Here is an 18,400-nt window from a genome sequence, read left to right as displayed (position 1 = left end):
TAAAAGATAAAATAACACCTGATCGTAATTGTGGCTAGTGAATGATATTTCTTACCTACATATCATTCGCAAATAAACATTACATATATATATAATAAGGAAACGTGGTCTTTCCGGAATTTCCTTCCTCCATCTTGGGATGATAGTAACGATCGTTACTATCATCAGTTTAATACCAGTACAACTGGAGATGAACATGATAGACAGTATACAAGGAGGCTTAATGAACCGCCATTTAAAAGAAGCGATATTCTCTACTACAACAACCCGTACCTTGAATTATTTGTTTCCATATTTTAGTTCCTTATCAAATGGACAATGGTGGGTACACTAAATGCAGAAATTCATATAAAAGAATTGTATTTTACAGCTATCGAAAATTGATTACAAATTGATGAAAACGGCAAATACCTTTGTAAGATGCAAGTGTCCGTATAATAAAAGAGCTAACTATAGGTAGAATAAAACACTATCATGAAATTCAAGGAATACGATGACCGTGTGTGTATTACATTTACAAAATCATACACTACATGCATTTACACAAGTTGGATTACACAGTTTCCATTAACCTCTAAAGCGGAGCAAGACTAACAGCAACAATGGCTATAAATATCAGTCATGTATCAGCTTAACGTTGGTTAAACATCGCGATATTGATATCGCAGAATTTAAAGGTGGTGTGAATTATCACATATATCAGTGTTCATTCGTTGGACTTTTTATAGCAGTTATGAAGATACTATGTTATGGGATAAGCATTATCCTTCATCAGTGTAGATTATAGTCCTAACCATGTGTAATAACCTGGTTATCTCACTCAAGCTCGCTTAGCTCTCTGAACTACCCTGAAATTGAAAAAAAAAAAAAAAGAGTACAGTGGCGGGGTATGCTTGGGCGGATCTAAGCCAGTTAATACGATATGAAGAAATCCGTTGATCCTTGATTTTGATCTTACAGAAGAAATAAGTTTTTATAATTGCATGGTGAATAAATAAAATATTCCTGGTCGTGATTTAGTCTTGAATCAGCCTTATGGATATTTTCAGAACGAAGCGCCCAGAACGAGGCAGTATCATGGATTCTCGGGCCGAAAAACTACTGAGAACTTGCGATTGATTTACATGATCAGCATAAAATTGTGTTGGTTTTCAGTGTTATATATACTTACAATAGTTTTGACTAGGCCCTTATTTATCATTTTATAAAGATTTATAATTTTATTACTTATCTATATGTACATTTCATTCAATCCAACGATCTGACACATCGATAAATATTTAGATATGATATTCATCTAATATTTTCGATGTTCTTATTTTCTTCCGTGATTACAGGGGTCACTATTCCGACTTTTTTAATTATTCATATACACAAACACATGTATAAACATAAAAAGTCTTTATTTTGTTGAACATGTTTGGTGATGACACGTATTTTGAAAGTAAGTAATACGTAGAAAACTGTCTAATATGTCAGATATCGAATGACCCTGGACTGTTCAGGAAGTTTGCGTCTAAAAACAAACATAAAATATTTTACCGAAATTAGGGTATACACTGCTCGGTAATGTCCAAGAAAATCAGGCCATCGTTTACGATATAGCAATTTGTCCTTAAATCCTCGCACTGGACAGAAACCGGCATTACATTCGCGATACTGAAATTTCAAATTTTGAAATCATAAATGACCGTTCATTTTGTCTTTGGTCAACTAATCGACATGGCGGATTACAATTGCATTCGTAAAACCATTATCTAATTTTCAATATGGACAGACATCATTTATGTTACATAAAGAACATTTAATTTGGAGATCCAAGTGACTTCCTAATAATCAAGTTTTATTTACTGTATATGATATCAATAAATATAACATAATCAATGCACGCAATTATTTAAACATTGCTCTTAAATTCATTTGAATTAAAGATATTGTTCATTCAATTCATGTGCGCAACATTTCAAACATGCATTAAAAAGTCCTTCCCCCATCCAATCTTATTTAATTTTAATTTTCCGTGATTGCGCGGGGTTTAATCTAGTGTGATAAATGTATAAGCAAAATAAATAAATCAAACTCGTGATTAATCTCTCTCTCTCTCTCTCTCTCTCTCTCTCTCTCTCTCTCTCTCTCTCTCTCTCGTACATAATGCCGGAACTCACTACACAATACTTTACACCTCACAATACTTTACACTTGAATCTCAATACACTACGTTCTAGTCATGCTAACCAGAACATTAATTCATTTTTACATAATATGGGGCATTTATATATTGTTCTGATACTTCTAATATAGAGAATCCGTCTCACAGACATTGAATTTTCACCGGATACCTACAACAGGAAGTAATATAATTAATGTAAACACACACCGGACATCACTATAGAGCTTAAACTTGATATGTTATTTGAACATCAACACATTTAGCCAGACGATTGATTGAGGATATTCACAGGAAACTCAAATATCTTATAAGTGTTAAGAATATGTTTTGAATTCACTCGAAGTACTCTCAGTACTCTTTATAGTGTTTATCTTTTCAAGATTTATAATTGGTACGAAAATACTATTTTTATTTTCATAACAGAAACGTTATTTTAAATTCGTTAAAAATTCTGTTTCTTAGAAGATTATTGAAAAGGGGATATTTAGAATAGTATTTTCATAAAGCCATCATTATTTTAAAAGTCAGCATCACGAAAATAATTCTTTAAAAACAATTGATCCAGGTGAGGTGGAAATGAGCTATGTCTATAAAAAAGAATGTCTTTTTAATGACTTCGATCTCCAGAATTATTTCTGTATGAAAGGTAAATTGTTTTTTTTTTTTACTTGTAACAGTGACGATATGTCTGCTTCATTCCATTAATGACTTGCTTTAAAAAAAATTAATTTCAAGTCGATATCAGTGCTGCAGTCTGCTTTGACTGTTTACCCCTAACGTGACTCCCTGTTCCTATCATCGTTTTCATTCACGGACATGGGTGACGTCAGTGTATTCATACCGGCAGGTAAAACCGAGAGAAAAAGAACAGTGCTATATATTTCAAATCGACAGTAAATATTCAAAGTGTTATCGGACATAGGCACATAATTTGGAAATCACATTCATTAATTCATTCAGTGATCAATTCATTCATGTGCTGATATTCAATTTCTTGGGGGGAAAAATGATACAGTATATTGATCTGCAATTCAATTTTAACGAAAACTTTTGAAACACTAGTCATACTGGCTTGACAAATTTACTAGATCAATATCAGTAAGAAAACTGTATTAGCTTGTAAAAGAGAACATAACCATTCTAGACGTGTACATGTAGACACTCGTTAAAATACTGTACATACTGATTGACAAAGAGGATCCATAATATCTTTTTTAAATTGATATATTTCACTAGACAGACTTTAATGGTTTGTTTTACAATCTGTCGAAAATATTTCATTCATATTGAGACGCCACCAGTTGTAGGTGAAGTACCACAGCTTAATTCTCACATCCGTAGCGGTAAGGGTCCTTTAACTTACAAACGCATGCTGCGATACGAGACATTCTAAAGACCCGTGATTCTCACTTCTAAATGCCGAACATTTGGCAAAGGAGTACTCACTACCTATTCTAACGTATTAGGTTTGACGCAGCCACGGGATAGCGAGGCTCGAACTCACAACCTCCCGGTTCTGAGGCACACGTTCTACCACTGAACTACCGCGACCGGTGGACAGACTTACAGTTTTCTTCTTAATCCCTCGATGTACGTGTTTTAGTACTTTGACATCTATTGCAGCTCGTGATAATCTGCTACTTTATTTCATTTAATATTCCGTTACATTCTTAACCGGACGTGTCCCACTAAAATCAAAACCAGCATATTGGCATAAACGGTGACACTAAAGACATATATTTTTGATGATATTCTTTTTTGAAAAAGTGATATCTTAATAACCTGATCTAAATTATTAATGGTAGTAATAAGCATGTACTCCATAAATATTCCGAATTAAATTGTATTCTGATAGGACACAGAATTGAATTAAACTCTAAATTCCGCCAGTGCCGTTGATACAACCATGTTTCCGAATTGTGGAAGGCGATTATCCAATTTTATTTCAAAGACATATACATGTATGTACTGCCACAAAACTACTTCAATGTACATATATGTATATGTAAAATACATTTATACATTTTTAAACATATCTTATTGATATTAAAAAATATTATTACAACTTACAGGTTCCACTCAAGCTTATTCTTCGGAGGAGTATAATCCCGTGGGGATCCGGGTTAGAATAGGTCCTCAATACCCCCTTGCTTGTCGTAAGAGGCGACTAAATGGGGCGGTCCTTCAGATGATACCGCAAAAACCGAGGTCCCGTGTCTCAGCAGGTGTGGCACGATATTAGTATATTATCAATGATTATTAGCACAAACATTGTACAGCGCATAGAAACTATAGGTAAGTTTGCGCTTTATAAATGAATAAATTAATAATAATAAATAAATAAAGATCCCTCCCTGCTCAATGGCCATAAGCGCCGAGCATAGGCCTAAATTTTGCAACCCTTCACTGGTGTTGGTGACGTCTCCATATGAGTAAAATATTCTCGAGAGGGACGTTAAACAATATACAATCAATCAATCATTCGGAGGAGTATATATTCGTTGTCGTGTCCGTCCGTCCTTTTATCCAAGTTCGTATCTTATCCTAAACATTCCATTACATATTGATCATAATTAATCATAAATATTCCTTGAATGAGTGATCTTCAAAGACCGAGAGAAAATAAATTTTGAAATATTGTTGAAATGATTGGGTGTTTATATTCTGAGTGACCCTAACCTTTACAAAATGACATTGAGTGACCTTTGTCTAAACGACATTTCTGAACGTCATTTGCCTGTTACTTATTAATTTGTGTGATATATGAAACAATACCTGTTCAAGAACTGTTAAAGTAAAGAACTTATGTGAGGTATATGTTCTGAGTGACCTTGGCCTTTCCAAAATGACCTTGGTCCAAAAGTTCCCGTCCGAAGGAATATTTGTGCTAAATTTCTGATGAAAGGTTTAGGAGATATGAGTGAGGACGAACGAACGGAAAGACACGACGAACTATACCCCCCCCCCCCCCCCAAAAAAAAACATTCGGGAAGCGCCATATAAATTTGAAATTTTTAAACCATATTTCTATGGTTCATGCCCCAGGGTGGGGCTAAGTTCTATATTCAAAATGCATTATATCGCACAAAATATTATTTGGTTCTGGACATGCGCATTGAGCACTTTACCAAACCTGAAATTCATCACCCATGAGCTCATGCCTAGGTTCAGCCTCAGGGTAGGGCTAAGTTGTTTATAGAATTGAAATACATTGTATCTTGGAAAATCTTCATTACTTTTGACATGAAGGAGACAAAATATTTTCATGATTATAATGGACATTGAGACTTCTACCAAAATTGTGAAATTTATGACACCATGGTTCAGGTGTGAGGATGGGGATGCATTGGTCATTGGGAAGGTTTTGAACATATTTATCATGAAAGGGTGAGTTTGCAACGCTTAATGATACACTAGTATGAGCTGTTGGCCATTGATATATTTATGTCCACAATTTTGACCAAAGAATATAAGATAAACTATTCTGGTAATTTGCAGCTTACCTTTATTGAGCATTACATATAAAATGAATAAGAAAGTATTCCATTGTGTGAATTTGTCATTTGATAAAACTAACTAATGGCTGGGGGAAAAAATGTATATTACATAATCTTACATAACAATTAGATACACATAAATCAGAAAATGGACTAATAACTACAAATTGACTAGTTAGATTTCAAAACAGACTGACTAGTCACATGACACAAAGTAGTCCAGCCATTAGAATATGTACACATGATATAAACACTAAATCAGAGAGATATAAAAACTCCTACGGTGGCATATTTACAGCTTAAAATATGTGACAGTCCCGCCTTTAGATTGTAAATGCCTATTATTGGCTTGATTGATTAATGTTCATTTAAGTCCATTTCATTCCTATCATAAATTGGAATCGAATGCAACAAGATTTGAAAAGATCTGATGATCAACACATGTACTTTAAAGAAACCAAATGGCAAATCATAAACATTTCTTGTAATCTCGAAGTTTTTGTCGAGTTTGGGTCATGTGTTGACTTTTAAAACTTCACTTTCAGTTTATCCTTCTGTGTTCAGTAAATCAGAAACATCTTCTGAAAATATTGTATCTTGGATATTTTGTGGTAGGATTTCGGATGTTTTAGATTTATATCTTTCATTATTAAGATGGTATACGTAATTCAATGTGTGCAATTTTACCAAAAAAACAGCGGACCACGAGATAAAACGAGACTTGGGGAGGTTGCTGATCTCTGTTATATATCAATCGGAACACCTCGCCATTTGCTGTTGAAGTAAAGGGTGAGGGGTTCCGATTGTGTTATATATGGCACTGACTAGATACGGGGAAATGATGGTCACAGAAAGGTACGCAAAACTATACAAAAAGCCAAAAATGTTTAGTGAAGCAGAGTAACAAGGGTGGAGGAGGGTATGGTGGTTGTTGGATATTTCCATGGCTTAAAAAACAAATTACTAGAATGAAATGAATACGTCATAAACAATGAATTATTTTGAATGGTCAATGAAATAATATAGCGATAAGTTTTAAGAGGTATCACAGGGGAAATTAGTGATAATTGCAAAACTATCTAAAGGTACATTACATCATTAAATCAAATTTAAAAAAATCAAATGAGAACAAAAATTAATATAAAACAATATATTATACCAATAAACATTTATTTGCATACAAGATTTTCCAAACTAATGTACGAAAAACGATTTTAGGAATTCAAAGCTTGTTCTTGCTGTCACATTGCATATGAAAGGAATAAGAAAGAAATACAATTGTGTGAATTTGTTATTTGATAAAACAAACAGATGACTAGAAACAAAAAAATGCATAATACATAATTTCACATAACAATTATTTGACTGGGATTAAATCAGAAATTGCCTAATAGCTACAGATTGACTTGCTAGAGTTAAAAACAGGCTGACTAGTCATATGGTAAAAAGCAATCCGGTCAATAAATATATATGCATACAAATGGTAATAAATCTAACTATATAACGAAAATGTGGTGCACAAAAAGGGTCACAAAGTAAAGAAACATGCTGTGTTTAGCATGCGAGTTGCTGCACCACCCACAATAGGTAGATATGCGCTTGTTTCATTACGCGTTAGAGCTGATGTAAATTTCTGATGACTGTTATACTGGTATCATGGAATATCGAGATACAAGGCTTGTTGTAAAATGTCATTGATCATGAAAATCTAGTTTTCTTATCATATTTCTATCAAAGCACATTTATGGGAGAAATAAAATATTAAAAACAATAGTGGCTGTTTCTTGTTGTTTTTCTTTTAATTGTATCGTTTTCTTTTGGATAATCCAAAGTGTCATAATATTTCGATATATATTGTGATATTCAAAACAATTCGGGCTCTATACGGAATCATGAGCAACACTCATTTATTGAATGGAGTCATAGGGCGACGATGGACTCAATTCTCCCAATTCCTGGTATTCACTGTTGACGGTCACATAGTCTTGTGTCACCATGTCTCTTCTGGTACTGGGGGATTCGGTCGCTTCGTGTTTCTTATTGATGTCTCTATTCGGTTGTTGTCTGAAAACGATATCAATAATGTTGGTAATCAACTTCTCTATAAACATTTCAATTCCCCACGCAACTAGGTAAATGGCTTCCTTAGTAAAATACACTATCATTGTTGTGTGAAATTACACCTTAAATTCACAAGTATAATTGCAATTGTTATGGATAAACACCGAAACAATACTACACATATGTTGACTCTGAAAAGTGCTGGGAGGAAATGTATACTCCAACTAAATTATTTAACAGCATAGCAACAGTCATCAGTGAATTACCGGGGTTGCCCACATTCCTATATATATCATATCGTTAATATACAAGACAGAAATTGCTCCCTGCACTTTTCAAACGCATCAATATATCTAAAACTATGTTAGAAGAAATCATTGCTTGCTATAACAGATGCATCCAAAGTCTATCAGTGTTTATGTCCAATGAGATTATTTATACACATAAGTGAATGCTAAAGTGCAATCATTCAGATTTGGGGTGATTTCAAGGTCACAATGTAAAACGTATACGGTACGAATTTTGATGCACCAGATGCATCTGGTGCATCAAAATTGGTACCCTACAAGTTTTATATGAATAAGCCAAAGCTAGTCGATATTTGGTTTTTCCAACACCAGAATATAGAATTCTATGATCATTAATGTTGCCCATCACCTAATGTCAACGTAAGCAACATTCTTCATCATAAAAAGTTCAGTCTGGTATTCCAGCATATTTCAAGTTCATGTCTACACCCTGTGTATACTACAATTATACTTCTACGAATGCATCCAAACTTGTTAATTATAAACACACTTTGCAGCGCCTAGATACAGACCGCCTTATACATCATCAACCTACGCGTTATTTTCCTTAGTCTTGGTTCAACTATAGTCGAACTGGTCATGTCAATAATAGTGATGTTGATATAATCGAAAATGAGGACCTGAAATATCTTATTTCATAAGGTTCTAAATTCATAGAACCCGGGTCTTTCAAATGGCGATATAACATCATCTCTATTATGAAATCTTTCAACGATTATGTGGGGATCCGGGTTAGAATAGGTCCTCAGTACCCCTTGCTTGTCGTAGAAGGCGATTTTTTTGGATGAAAAGTTTAGGCCTATGCTTGGTGCTTACGGCCTTTGAGCATTGTGGGATCTTTATCGTGTCATATCTGATGACACATGGGCGTCAGTTTTTGCGGTCTCATCCGAAGGATAGTCGCCTCTTACGACAAGTAAGGGGTACTGAGGACCTATTCTATTCCGGATCCATATGGGAACTTCTTTCTTATCAGAGAGGATACATACTGTCCCTGAAAATGCGACTTACCGTTTCGACATTTTGTAAATAACAAAAACCACTACACCAACTACAACAAGTGTAGCACAGAAGGCACCAAGGACTCCATAAAACATGGTTTTCCATTTGTTTCCAGTTTCCTCTTCTTGTACTTGATTATCAACTGTAATAAAGGTTTATACAAATGAACATCATTTTCTTAGATACCTGAAACTATACTTTCATACATAACTGTACCCATACCAACCTTCTTAGACTTGCTCAAGTCTCTATGTTTAATAATCAGTGCTCTCTTTAATACTTTTGATAATGCCAAACATAGAGACTTGTGTACCCTGCAAAATCACCGACCAGAATACGGTCGGTAAAGGGATCAGATTACAACACTGCAGTGTGGTGCTGCAGAATAACTGATAAGTTGACAGTTGATGTATGGCTTTGGGGATTTCCAAAATGTTACAAAGTTAAACAATTTTCAGACATCTGAATTAAAATGAACACGGAAATATCTAAAGCTATATCTGATGGATTAAAGGAGTTGTCTATAAGTAATTCAAAATGTGTCCTCATCAACATCTTGGCGCATTGATGCTAATTCTTCATAAACCTGCACACTGTCCATCAATCGATCTTCAGTTGCTCAATCCTGCTCTACAGTTATTTTCCAATTTTTTATAGCTTTATCCCAGTCTTTTCCATATCTATCTGCTAATGCCAAAGTTGCTGGATAAGACAAACAACCAAAAGTAGAATTTAACCTTCGAAATGGAGACAACCTCCTTTCATCAAGATGATGCTATTAATATGTTGAAAAAGGCTGAGCTCTTGATTGTGAATGCTGCGCAACTTTGATCCCACTGACACAATACACAATACCCAGCAGTAAAGCATTATCTTTTTTACATTTGTTTCTTGTCTGTGATGGATTTGACACTATTGTCTCAAGTATTTCCAGGAATACCGGGGCTTTTGTTTATCATTCCTGCAAAACCGTTTCCAAGGAAAATGTCCGTACCGCCTCCTTATCTCTTCTTGTAAGTACAGAATTAAAAGCCTTTGACACAATTCTTATTTCTGATTGTAGTATTTGGAATATTTTATTGTTAGACAGTCAGTGAGATTGGGAATATCAATAATTTTTTCCTGGAATTCTTCGACGTTTCCACATTCTAACAAATGCACAAGCTCCGTTGTACGGATTTGAGGAAGATCGTTGTTTTCCTAGAGAAATAAAACATTGAAACAAAATTGACATTCAAGAACGTAAAAAATGAAATTGTGGAAACTTGATAAAAGAAAGTTGTTTAAATAAAAAAAATTCGAATGATGAGTAGGTCAGATTAATTAGGAATGTAAATGTTCAAAGTGCATATTTGTATTTTATTGTAAATATAATGCTAAAATTAAAAGTTTTAAACCACAAACCTTGTTGTCATCATTTTCAGAGAAATGATGAAAAAATTGATCTAAATCTTCAGATCCAGCCTGGTTTTCACTTGGGAACAAATTTCTCTTCTTTTTGGATGTTTCTGGTTCTACTGAAGCTAATCTCTTAGATGTGTTTATGTCCATGGGATTCCAATAAACTTTTTATAGTTCGCTCATAGTTTGTCATAGCTAAGTTTTAAAACACTTTCATTCACCTTATTGACTTCTCTGGCACACTTACGGCAAACTGTATCAGTATTGGTGTCTGGATTTATGTCAATATGCAAGTATCTTTCAATTAACACACAATATTCTGTCTTGGGTGATCCTTGGAATAATTTTCTTCTCAAATTGCTGTCTTCAGTTTTGTTTCCACACAATAAACAGATATTTTTTTTGGTTCTCGGTGTATATTTAATAAAACTGAAAAACTTTCTCGGTGTAGAAACTGCCATGTGAATTCACCAATTTTAAACAATAAGGATGTAACAGCTAAGCCAAAGCATTTTGAATTGGGGAAAGGTAATAAAATGCCCTACAGAGGGATACACGATGACAGATTTAATTAGGAGGCTGATAAGCCCTGTGCAGGGTTTACAAGTCTCTATGTTTGGTGACATTAAATGGTAGAGAGCAGAGAAACACAGTAAAATTTGGATGAAATTGATAATGTAATAAAAACAAGAGGTACTGTGAGCAATGCTCACTAAGAATACCCCCCGCTTACCCCAATCTCCCAAAGGGTGTTGGTAATAGGTATAAACTACCTCTTTTCTGAGTGTAAAAAACAAATGGCATGACAAACCGAACCATATTGCTACTTCGATGTCCAGTGCGTGTGCCCTTTGACCTTTTGACCCCAAAATCGATAGGGAACATCTTCATCCCATGGGTAGTCCATATGTATGATATGGTGACTGTAGGTGGAAAGGATAACGCTTTAGAGCCCGGAAACCATATTGCTACTTCGATGTCCAGTGTGCTTGACCTTTGACCTTTTGACCCCAAAATCAATAGGGAACATCTTCATCCCATGGGTAGTCCATGTGTATGATATGGTGACTGTAGGTAGAAAGTATAACGCTTTAGAGCCCGGAAACCATATTGCTTCTTCGATGTCCAGTGCACGTGACCTTTGACCTTTTGACCCCAAAATCGATAGGGGACATCTTCATCCCATGGGTAGTCCATATATATGATATGGTGACGGTAGGTGGAAAGGATAATGCTTTAGAGCCCGGAAACCATTGTGTCTACAGACGGACGGACGGACGGACGGACAGACAGACGGACAACCCGATTCCAGTATAACCCCCCCACAACTTGTTGCGGGGGGTATAACAACATAGTTACTTGAGCAAGTCTACAACCTTCTAGACAATCCTTTCCACGCCATCCGCTTTTGCAGCCAACTCTGCAATCACCCGTCAAATGATGACAATCACTCGATTTCAGACAGAATACACTGCATTCCTCTGGGCAACTAGCACCAAAATGACCAAACTCGCATACTACGATATATAGAAATTTAATTAATTTATGAAACCCAAGCATATGCAGGTACATTATAGTCAAATTATTTTTACTTTTAGTCACACTTCTGCACATATCATTGTCACACTTCCGCAAACATTAATGTCGCACTTCAGCAGACATTTTTGTCTCGCTTCAGCACACATCAGTGTTACCTCTTGACATTTACCGCATGTTTGATTACAGTCCGGTCCGTACAGATTATCACCACACTCTGTTGTAATGAAATTTATTGTGATGCATTACAACGAGTTCAGTACATGTTATTGGCAGACTTTGTGGTAATGAAGTGCGTTAGAGGACCGTATCGTCGTTTCTCAAAGTGGGAGTGAGTGGGGGGTTAGGAAGAAAAGTTGATAGTTGGCTTCTCTAAAAGCATTGAAAAGCAAATCTGTCAACTTTACTATCATCTTATTTACTAGAACTGTCATTAAAATGTGGGTGGTGGGCATAACTCTAATGACATACCTTATATTTGCATTTGTGAATAACAATTAATGGTCATTGTGAAAAAAGCGGGACCAGTAACCTTGTCCCCAAATTCAATATACCTATATTACATGCCTTTTATTTTTCCACTCATTTGCTAATTTTGTTAATTTAGTTGGCTTCTATAAACGTCTTGACAAGTACACAAATGACAAAAAACCAACAGTGTTTAACAAACCTTCAAAATCCTAATTCGGAGTGTGTGTAGGGGATATTTTATACTTCGCTAAATAGCTACATTCATAACATTCAATTTACTGTCATAAAAAGTGGAAGACAGTAAATATATCTTTGACTTGCATTGCAAAATAAGAAACATTGGCCATTGTCAGAGAAGTGGAAACAAGGCCCCTCCCCATTTTACGTTCCTACATTACATACCGTTTTACTAAATTCGTCATTTTGGATTCATAATTCGTACCATATTATCACGTAGGTATGTGTGAATGTAGTATTCTTATATATAGAATAACATTTAGAAATTCATTTCAAAATTAAGGATTATCTCCCTCATGCATAGCTCTTATCCTTGGACGAATTTGGCTCCACTTTTTTGGCACGCTGTTTTTGGCTATATTTAGCTCTAAAACTTCATAGTTATTTCGGATTTCAAACATTTCGGTTGAGCATCACTGAAGAGACATTATTTGTCGAAATGCGCATCTGGTACATCAAAATTGGTACCGTATAAGTTTTACATTCATATTTCCGGGCCTCTGATACAATTATACTAGACCCAGCGCTGTAAATAATGCAGTTATCAATCATGTAAGGAAGAAACGAAGGAACAAATTACGTTCTACTTTCCCACTTGAACGGTGAGCGAACGGTGAACCAAGAAAGAACACACGCAGAGCGAAAGGTGTATAAACGCTGAATGTAATTTGGTGAATGACAAGAGAGCGAAAAACACAAACGGAGAGCATACGCGAGCGCAGTCACTGTGTATAGGCATAACGGATACATTTCGTTGAAACGGACGCTTTTTGAGAAACTAACGACGGGTATTTCCCGTTGAATTTCGAAAATAAAGATGAAGTTCTCGACAAATGAGGACTTATATCGAAAAAGGAAGTGAAAGGGTTTTTTTTAACTCGACTTGCACTGAATATCAATGGTATTACCCTACATTAGAGAAGCAATTGAAATGTATTTGTTGTTTTTTGCCTATTGCATATTATAATTTGACTCAACATACAGTCAGGTAGATAAAGATCACAGAGAATGAAAATATTTACTTTTAATTGGTGATATCATGATATTAGATAAACATGGATGTTTACTTAGCGATTATAGGAACTTAGCAATGCAAATGAATTCCAAAAGTGCGCAGTAATCTCAACGAAAACAGAGCCTTATTTCTTTTTTAGGCAAATGTCCCCTTCTGCCACACAAACCATGTGGCACTGGATCTTTTCAAGCATGTTTTTACTTTCTACTATAATAGAACTTTGGTCGTTATAACGATCTAGTTCGTCAATACGACCTCGCATTGGGTCAAATGCTGTCTGACGTGTTTCATACCGATTGTTAAGCCGTTCTTGGCACACTGATTTTGACTGCGGATAACTCCGTTTACTTGATCAGGATATGGGGCTCACGGCGGGTGTGACCGGTCAACAGGGGATGCTTATTCCTCCTAGGCACCTGATCCCACCTCTGGTGTGTCCAGGGATCCGTGTTTGCCCAACTATCTGTTTTGTATTGCTTGTAGGAGTTATGAGATTGATCACTGTTCGTTATCTTCACCTTACATAATAGAATTTTGGAACTGTGGAAAAACTTTGTTCCCAAAATTTCTCTCACATTTTATGCAATAGCCAGATCATCTTTTGGGATATGATAGATGGTGTATCTTATATTAGCAGTAAGTTTTCGAAACTTTATTTTTCACTAAGAGGAGCAAATGGGACGAAAAACCGATGAACAAAATAAGCCGTTGCGCAGTCTATTGTGTCATATGCAACAAGAATTTATTTTCTTTAATGGTTGGAATCTCAACCATATGTATTTATAAATATTTTATAGATATTTGAACATTCAAAAAATGATGAAATAGGGTTGGGGACACTTGCTTCGTCTTTGTGGAAATCATTTTCAACACGATTGCAACAAATATTTCGTTCGGTATACCGATTGCAAAAATTAAATATGAATTCTTTGCTTTTGCTTTAAGGAAATTAACTCCCTAGCTTTTGAGCACAACTGCCGAGGATGCTGCAACTAAGATTTAGTGGTCCAATAATGATCCCCTTGGTGCAAACATATTACACGTTTAATACTAAGTCAATCTGGTTGAAAATATTTTTGTCAATGCAAATTTTGAAAGAGTTTGGCAGTATATTTTCATTATGTTGTGGCGGAAGGATTGATTAATTCAAACGTTCAAAATCTGCATGATATCACAGTTTCTTTTTCATCCAATATATCTTATATTTTATACTCCTATACGTGTACTTCAGTTTTATAATTGATGATACAAGTAGTTGAGACTTCGAACTAGTTCAAATCTTGTAATTTATCAAATTTGGTAAATACATTTTCCAAACAGAACACAGATTCTTAAAAATACATTTCCTCAAAATTTTGCATAGAAATTCAGTATTTTCGGGATCTTTATCGTGCAACACCTGCTGTGACACGGGACCTCGGTTTCTGCGGTCTCATCCATTTAGTCGCTTTTTACGAGAAGCGAGGGGTACTGAGGACCTATTCTAACCCGAATCACCTAGGGACTTGATTAGAGATAGATATGAATTCACTTAAAGAGTTTTAGTCGTAACATTATATGTTTCATACTTTTAATATTCTGATATGAAATAAGAGTTTCCTTCCGCTCTTTAGCATGTGTTCTTTTTTTTTTTTTTTATCATGTCCTCGTTAGAAAGATTCATCCTTTCATTTTGGAGATCAGAATGAATTTGCATAGGAAAAAGACTGAACGCTGTGTGCACAGTAAATGCACGGTGAGCAAACGATGAACGCTTTGTGAACGGTGAATGTGAGTGGTTGGCGACTGTAAAACTGGACGAAGAGCAAACTCTAAATGAACGGTGAGTGAACGGAAAATGGTAAAGTAGAACGTTTTAGGAGCTGGGTATCAACAATTTCGTGCTCAAATAATTCTGAAGACATTTTCGATACGGTGATATGAACAAGTTCAAAGTATATTATCTTTTGAGATAACATTGTAGCATTCCCCTCATACAGTTGTAGATTGTAAAGATTTCCATATCATAATATTACAGTCAATGATTTAGAATACGTCGAAAGTCGATTTTGAAAATATTTTCTTGAATTTCGGTTTACAGGTACAAACTTCAGAAAAGGTTCTAATTGCCTTTGATGACACTGTTTATAAAGAATTTCTCAAGAAGATAAGGTTGATTAAGTTTATTTTAGCACAACTATAATACAATTGTAAGCAAAATTGAGTGAAATAGTCAAAACATATTTTTAACTGAAGAAATAGAATGCATATATCTTCATATTTATGTAATTTATGACAATAATTCACACTTGTAAAGCATAATAGATTTGCATCGATGTATGCTAACAACTTACTGTCTTTGCATGTGACTCCCTGGTAGTCCGGGTCACAGCCATTCAAGCAAGATCCATTTCCATCACATGCTATTGAAGAAAATGTTGACATTCTTGGTTACAGATTGTATAAAATATAAATTGACTGATAGACTATTTCAAAGGGTACTTTGATCAGTTATCATATTTGTTTTTTGTTTTGCAAAGACCTACAATAGGAACATAATAACTATTGATGATACATACAGACAGACAAAGTGACATGAACAGAAAATATATAGGTGTCTTCCTCTTATTGTAAATCATTTCTGTACAAAATATGAAAACTGTACAATGAAAACTGTTTAAGTTATCGTGTAACTACGAAAGTGTTCACAGAAAGATGGATGGGAAATGCGATTACTAAAGGGCTCCCGTACTTCATGCGGGACCCTCATCATACGCAAACATGAAGACCAATGAATCTTATGGATAACAGGCAATAATTACATACGATCTTTACAGGTTCCTGGTTTGAACCCCGGATAACATCCATTTAAACACGTCCCGTTAACATGATGACACTGCGCCAGGTCTGTACAATATCCACAATACTCTTGACATCCTTCACCATACTTCCCTTTCTCACATTCTGTTCAAATGGAAACACTGCAATATATCACACTCAGATACGCAAACATTTTTAAACAAAGGCGATGATGATATCAAAAAAGAGACCCATGGGCCACATCGCTCACATGAGTCACCTTGGCCCGTATCAAAAGATTTTCCCTATATATTCGCACGTAAAACTTTGATCCCTATTGTGGTCCCAATCTACACCCGGGGGCTATGCTTTTTACAAACGTGGATTTGCACTACGTCCTGAAGCTTTTGTGTAAATTTCATCTCTTCTGATTCAGTGGTTCTTGAAAAGAAGAACTTTTATATGTATTTTTGTGATTATCTTCCCTTTGAAGGAGGCATGAGCCCTCATTTGAACAAAGTTGAAAGACCTTTACCCAAGGATGATTTTTGCTGAGTTTGGGTAAAACTGGTCCATTCGTTCTGGAGAAGGTAAAAAATCTAAAACGTTTACAGACAGACAGACGACGAATGACAAGCGATCAGAAAAGCTCACTTAAGCTTTCAGCTCAGGCGAGCTAATAATTATTTAATGTAGTCCCACCCTTTCGTGACGTCACAAGATTTTACAAAATCGATAATTTATCTAGATTTATACATAATAGGGACATACATTTTGTTGTAGTCTTTTTCAATATTCATTGTTCAAATATTGTTAAAATGAAATATTTCACAAGTTTAACCTATGCGTGAATAATCAATGATATGTTTCAAAATATTGAATTCAAAGGCAATAACTCTGTTTTCACTGAAATCTTCATCATGTCCACTTTGCGATAAATTTCTTTCATTTTCCATAGACATTTTGTGTATTTCTGTATCGAAACAGTTTCATGAAATTATTATAAATAGTATCATAATGATATAACCAGTTGTTCTGAACTTTTAATAATGCTGTGAAGGAAGTCGCAATTTTCTCACATATATATTTCGTAATGTCTCGCATCATAAAAAAGTGCACTGACCAATATATTTCACTTGATAATGTATAAATTTGAACTCTAATGAATTGAAATAAATAAATTTTACACTAATACAAGTATGGAGTTACCTGAAAGGGATATAAAGAACATAATCATTCTTTCTCTTCCACAGTACGTACAAAATTGACGATAATTGATGTACTTATTTCAGCAAAGAGATGTACATGAAAGGTGAAGATAACGTACAGTGATACATCTCATAACTCCTATAAGTAATACAAAATAGATAGTTGAGCATAACTCTTTCACATCGGTGACCTTTATATCCAGGTTTACACCCCTGACACGTCCCCGTCTCTATGTGACAATATCTACAGTTGATATCTGGACACGGGAGAGAACAGTCTTCCCCGTAATACCCAAAACACCCGACGCAAAATATTATCTACTGATATGAGTGGTAAGCCAACTACTAAATATCTAAGTCTGTTGAGGTTATGATAAGATATTTACTTGCATAAAGTTCTATACTAAGACATACCTAGTTGACATCGATGACCTTTGTACCCAGGTTTACACGCCTGACACGCCCCCGTCTCTACGTGACAATATTTACAGTTGACATCTGGACACGGAAAGGAACAGTCTTCTCCGTAAAACCCAGGACTGGGACACCCTACGCAAAATATGATCTACTGACCTGAGAGGTACTCAAACTATAAATACCCAAATCTGTTGAGGCTATAATATGACCTTTATTTGCATAAAGTTCTATACTAAATCATCTAATTGTACGAAATTCTATTTGGGGACGATGATAAAGGAAGAGAAATAAGACTATAT

At 35.1% G+C, this 18,400-nt stretch overlaps 1 protein-coding gene across 1 annotated transcript in view; it reads right to left on the bottom strand.

Moving 5' to 3' along the window:
- Window positions 1-18,400, bottom strand: part of LOC125661711 (multiple epidermal growth factor-like domains protein 10) — a 132,953-nt gene that overhangs the window by 90,877 nt on the left and 23,676 nt on the right. The window lies entirely within an intron of this gene.

This window comes from Ostrea edulis, chromosome 8 (genome assembly GCF_947568905.1).
Source record: "Ostrea edulis chromosome 8, xbOstEdul1.1, whole genome shotgun sequence".
Lineage (NCBI taxonomy): Eukaryota > Metazoa > Mollusca > Bivalvia > Ostreida > Ostreidae > Ostrea > Ostrea edulis.
This window is presented reverse-complemented; position numbering and strand designations above follow the sequence as displayed.